Source organism: Pseudorca crassidens, chromosome 21 (genome assembly GCF_039906515.1).
Source record: "Pseudorca crassidens isolate mPseCra1 chromosome 21, mPseCra1.hap1, whole genome shotgun sequence".
NCBI lineage: Eukaryota > Metazoa > Chordata > Mammalia > Artiodactyla > Delphinidae > Pseudorca > Pseudorca crassidens.
The window spans coordinates 25953867-25959988 of record NC_090316.1 but is presented as its reverse complement, the minus strand read 5'-3'; the positions used below and the strand labels follow the sequence as shown (position 1 = coordinate 25959988).

General features: G+C 47.3%; 1 long non-coding RNA gene across 1 annotated transcript; it reads left to right on the top strand.

Moving 5' to 3' along the window:
- Window positions 1-1248: 1248 nt before the first annotated feature.
- On the top strand, window positions 1249-5225 carry LOC137215917 (uncharacterized). The gene is made up of 2 exons (XR_010939486.1): window positions 1249-4211; window positions 4874-5225. It is a non-coding gene; the product is annotated as an uncharacterized lncRNA (long non-coding RNA).
- Window positions 5226-6122: the final 897 nt, after the last annotated feature.

The window sequence follows — 6122 nt, the reverse complement described above, 5'->3', positions numbered from 1 at the left end:
AGCGCCTTTCCCTCTTCCTCCCTTTGAGCTGATCTGGCTGCCTCTTCCCCTGCTCTGTACCCAGTTCTCCAGCAACACCCTGGCCTCCATGCAGCTGAGAACGATGGAGAAGAACAACCCTGCGCTCGCTCGTCCGGCTTTCAAGCCCTGGTCAGGGACGTCTAGGGGGCCAGGCGCTGCCCAGGGATCCTGCCTCCTGTCCTGTGAGTTCACTCTTCCCTCATTTTGATGGATGTTTTGCAAATTATCTCCCTCCCAGACCCCCAGATCCTCTTCTGTGGATCTGATGGAGGCGTCAAAAGAGGACTTCCATAAAGGCCACCCCACACCCACCCAGCTACCCATATACCTGGTCGTTCCCGCCATTACTCTGGGCGAGCTGCCGGTGCACCACCCTGATCCCACCCTGCTCCTTGTTCAAGGACGTCACACCAGCAATCAGCCCCTCTCTCTCCTGCATCACCAACTGTTCCCTTTCTGTTGGACCAGTCATTCCCACCAATGCACAGACGTTCTTCGCATCTTACACAAACAAAAACAATAACCAAAAACAAAAACAAAACCGAGGAAAACACATGTCCCTCCCAGCCTGCGCCTCGGTTCTCCACTCCCTCCATTCACAGCAAAACTTCTCAGAAGAGTTGTCTCTGTCTCCGGGTCCAATCTGTAATCAAATCTTGTCGGTCTTACCTTCCAAATGTACCTAATATGATACCTCACTACCTAGCACTTCTGCAGCCAACATCCAGGTCCAGGCCCCCATTGCCTGGGTTGCGCGGTAGCCCCCTGCCTGTCTCCCGCTGGGCCTGCGCTCCCTTCCAGCGGAGGGCACCACAGCAGAGCCTTCCATTCACACTCAGAGTAAAAGCCTTGTGTAAGTAAAAGGCCTATGTAACCCTCACAGCCCCCCACACCCCTCCCTCCACTCTGACCCTGTCTCCTAACCCCCCGACTGAGCCCCGGCCAAAGGGCCCCCTTACTAGAAAGCTTTTGCCCCACAAGGGCCCTCCCCTCCTTCGGATCTCTGCTTCAATGTCCCCTCGTCAGGGCAGCCTCCTCTAAGAGCCTACTTAGCATTGCTTCCACGTTCATTTCCTAATCCTCTTCCTGCTTACGTTTCCTCCGTAGAGTTTAGCACCGTCTGATATCCTATATATTTTCTTATTTACTTTATTGCCTTTCTCCCTCACTAGTTCTGTGAGAGCAGGAATTTTTTATTTGTTTTTGCCCAACTCTGTCTCCAGTAGGTGATAGTGCAATTGCTCCATGAATGGCAGATATTATTAATTATTATTATTATTATTATTAAAGTGTTCCCAGGAATACAACCAAAATAGGTGGCTTTAACTCTAACCCACTTTACAAATTTGAGATACATTAAACACAACAGCTAAATTCCAAAGATGGATCTCTGATGGGCTACAACGCCTGACGTCCATGCCTGTGTATAGTCCTGTCCCCTTGAATCTGGTTTGGCCCTGTGACTTCCATGTAGACAACAGAATGCAGCCTCAATGGCACTGAGTTCCGAGGCCAGGTCAGAGGAACCTCGCACTATCTACCATACTCGTTGGACGGCATGCTCTCAGGGAAGCCACGGCCTGAAAGAAGGTCTACCACCCTGAGATCGCTAGGTTGTGAGGAGTCCCACGCTCCTGGAGAGAGGCTGGAGAGAGAGAGGCACCCAGCCAACCCCCAGCTCTGCAGTCATCCCAGCCTACACACCACATGTGACCAGAGAAACCTTGGACGTCCAGCCAAGTGCCTTCAAGTGACTCCAGCCCCAGCCAGCATCTGATGGCAAGCTGCAGGAGAGACCGCAAGGGAGAATCACACAGTCGAACCCAGCCAAGCCACTGAACCCTGTGAGAGAAAAATATATTGTTGTTTCAAGCCACTGAGTTTTGGGACGGTTGGTTACACAGCAATAAATAACCAGACAGAGGACAACCCCAAAGTCAGCACCTCCTAGTGCCTATACAGCACTCAGATTTGCCCAGGCTGATCAGCATATGTGATCTGCTTAAAGAAACTCCAACATGAGAAATTTTGTTTAAAAGAGATAAATTAAAGGCTTATAAAGAGCATTGTCTTATTAGCAGTGCAGCTTCCAATGGACGCATCCATTAAGAGGGTCACGGCTACTTATCAGAAGCCTATGAGCAGAAAAACAGGAAGAGAAATGTGGGAAATAACTACCTTTTAAAGGTAATTAGGTACCAAGGTAAAGCATTCCAGAATTTATAGTGTAAGGAAATGAGAAAATTAGGCAGTGACCAAAATTGAACTCACACACAACCTTCCAGGAACAAACACAGATATCAGATCACATTAAGTATACTTATACTTCACAAGTTAAATCTTACAGCCGTCATAATCCAAGTTGCTTCAATCCTCAACCTGCTTCAGCTTCTATTAACCAGCCTAGGACAGGACCAAGGAGAAACTGAATTGAAAACTGGATTTTCCAGGCCGGTGGTCTATAGAGCCCCACTTCACCAGACTGTTGCCAAACTTCTACTTTATCTAACACCGCTGAAGAGGACCTTCTACTATTTATGCAAAGCTTAATAATTCCATCGTTCAGTCAGGAGATCCGTTAACTCATGAAACCATCAAAACGTGTAGAATAAAGTTGCATGCTTTGGAATATTATGGAAAATTACTGAAGAGTTAGAAAAGGTTTACCCTTTGTGTTTTTGTAAATCAAAGCATTTGCCAATTTTGGATTCTCTCAACAGAATCAGAATACTACAGAAGAACTATAGTGAGTGAACAGTGGAAGAATGAATAGCATTCAGTTCAGGGCTAGAAAAAGGACTCCTTACCCCACAGGAAAGCCTGGTCAGTGTGTGGGCAGAAATCTGACGGTTTAGTATTCTAATAAGGAAGTGAGCTGCAGGGTTGGTCTGTCCTGTGACTGAGGAAGAATAAAATAAAGGCTTTGATGTTTTTATTTAAAGCTTTTGCTCAATGATTCCATAAGAAGATCCATTAACCCATGAAACCATCAAAATGTGTCAGGAGTACAATAAAATCACACACTTTTGATATTATTGAAGATTTAGGGAATGTTTACCCTTTTGATAATTGGCATTTTCCCATAATCAGATGGGTTGAACAAGCCCTTCACATGAGCTGGGCATGAATAAGAAGAAAATAGAAGTGACTGAAATCTGTGAGATGTGGGATTTTCTTCCTTACTAGATGGTTGTTTATATTTCCCTTAAAAAACTGATATCCTCTGGCAAATGTCTCTAGGACAAAAAGCAAAGCCTAGTTCTGACAAAGAATTCTTCTACTTTAAAAATGCTGGCCATACTTAGATGTTGAGAATTGAAATGTGAAGTCGTCTAGGTAAATGGATTGGTTCTGTAGAAAGAAAACTAATCAGGCTTCTGGAGTTCTCGGGTCCACCGTCAGCTCCAAGCAAGGTCTTGCAGGAAAGATGCTCCTGGTGCCTCATGAAGATGGAACAGGACGGGGGAAGGATTACGAGGTAGGAATGCTTTGGGGATTTTAAGAACTGCGAGACACTTTAGTAGTGAACATTTCAGAAATAAGATAGACCCAATAAAAGAACTAATGGAGGACAAATGATGGAATGGAGACCACTGGGGAGATGGAGCTAAAAAGCCCACAAAGAATTGGAAAGAAAAACACAGCCAGAGAGGGCTTCCCTGGTGGCGCAGTGGTTGAGAGTCCGCCTGCCGATGTAGGGGACACAGGTTCGTGCCCCGGTCCGGGAAGATCCCACATGCCGCGGAGCGCCTGGGCCCGTGAGCCATGGCCGCTGAGCCTGCGCATCCGGAGCCTGTGCTCCGCAACGGGAGAGGCCACAACAGTGAGAGGCCCGCGTACCGCAAAAAAAAAAAAAAAAAAAAAGATGCCGATGCTTTCTTCTGGAAAAAAAAAAAAGATCCTGTGAACATTTAGTTAGAGAAGAAACCAAAAAAAGATGTCCAATAGATGCTAGTTCTTCTCTGCCTGCCTACCCATCATGCCCCTCCTCAGCTGGTGTTGGGACTCTTCATTCCTGTCCCAATCACCCCATGTAGGATGTTAACAGTGTATTTCAGGGATTAAGTAATGGACAGAGCTCTAAGTACATGCTGAGTTCTGAGCCCTAAGTAAGCACGTGGATTAAGGTGAACAGTTCGGCTGACAGTGGAAAAGCACCAGAGGCCAGTTATCTGTTTGCTTAACACTCGGTATGTTTAAATGTATTTTATGGGTTTTAAAACAAAAAGAGTTCTACTCTTTTTTCAGTAACAAATGTATAGTGTTTAGCCAATGTATAGTTTATAATGGGAGAAATTGGGCTTCCTCCCTCCCTCCCTCCTTCTTATTTTCTTCCGTATTTAAAAATCTAACCACTGTCTATAGTATGATTTTAGAATATACGATGATTACCAAATGCATGATGGAACAAGTTTTCCTAGGTCTCACCAATGTTTGGAAGAGGTAGTATTAAGAGTAATCACCAATTTGCAAAGGCTCTTGCTGCTACCTGCTAGCACAAGAAGGCCACCTCGCTGTGGCCCCTCCCAAGCACTTCCTGGCATGCTCAGGGAGTGCCCCCTGTGTACTTCTCCAGGCCGCCAGTGCCCCACCCGCTCTAGCACTTCCTGCTGGGGCTGACACTGTGTCACCAGGCACCATGCCTCATCTTCTCACCCCCAGGGTACAGCTGTTCCCTGCCGGTGAGGTCACTGATGTCCTGAGTTCTCATTGTGGGAGAGTATTGGAGAGTAAACTGTGCCAGAGGGAGGGAGTCTCAAAGCACTGCTGTTTCAGCCCCAGGATTTTACGGAGTGTGTTACAATAGATCATTCCATTTTATACTCATACATTTTATTCTCTCTGTCTCTAGACATGCGAGTGTGAAGCAGACTGGGCCCGGAACAGGTTAGGGGAACAGCTGCCCCGGACCCTCCCGCCCAAGCCATTCAGAGCCTCTTCTTGGGCAACTTCTTCCCCTTGAATGAGTCTCTTTCCAGGAAGCTCCCCAGCTTTTGCAGATAGAGTTGCGTCCATTCACCAGTTCCCCAGCTGTAACCCAGGCTGAGTTCCTTCCTGGGAAGCTCCTCAGGCCCCCAGTATACACTTCTGTGAGATGCCGCTGCCTGTCTGTCGTGGACAACAGAAGACCACCGTTCAAGTGAGAGACCCACGGCGTGGGCTCACAAATAAGCTATTTGGGGTAAACTTATTTTTCAAAAATTGGCACTTGCCTGTTTAATTATTCCTTAAGGCATAAGTGTTCTATCATAAAGAATGATTTTAAAATGAGTTGGGCAATCACTTAAAAGATAACTGGTTGCAATAGTCCTGTATTCCAGTAGCATCTTTTTACAGATAACGCTATGGTTTCACCCCTTTTTTGTTTTTGTTTATTTTTAATTAATTATTTTATTTATTTATTTTTAGCTGTGTTGGGTCTTGGTTGCTGCGCGCGGGCTTTCTCCAGTTGCGGCGAGCAGGGGCTACTCTTTGTTGCGGTGCGCAGGCTTCTTATTGCAGTGGCTTCTCTTGTTGCGGAGCACGGGCTCTAGGCGCCCGGGCTCAAAGTTGTGGCTCGCGCGCTCTAGAGCGCGGCCTCAGTTGTTGTGGTACACGGGCTTAGTTGCTCTGCGGCATGTGGGATCTTCCCGGACCAGGGCTCGAACTCGTGTCCCCTGCATCGGCAGGCGGATTGTTAACCACTGTGCCACCAGGGAAGTCCCTCCTTTCACCTTTATTTTGTAATTCTGCTGGTGGACGTACTGAGTTTCTTTGAGCCGTGGTTCTAAGAACATGGTTTAATTGCTACCTGTTTACCAACAAAGAACCTTGATTCTTTTTTGCTCAGACTCATCAAAAATATGGATGAGGGGCTTCCCTGGTGGCGCAGCGGTTGAGAATCCGCCTGCCAATGCAGGGGACACGGGTTCGAGTCCTGGTCTGGGAAGATCCCACATGCTGCGGAGCAACTAAGCCCATGAGCCACAACTACCGAGCCTGCGCTCTAGAGCCCGCGAGCCACAACTACTGAGCCCACGTGCCACAACTACTGAAGCCCACGTGCCTAGAGCCAGTGCTCCACAACAAGAAAAGCCAACGCAATGAGAAGCCCGCACACC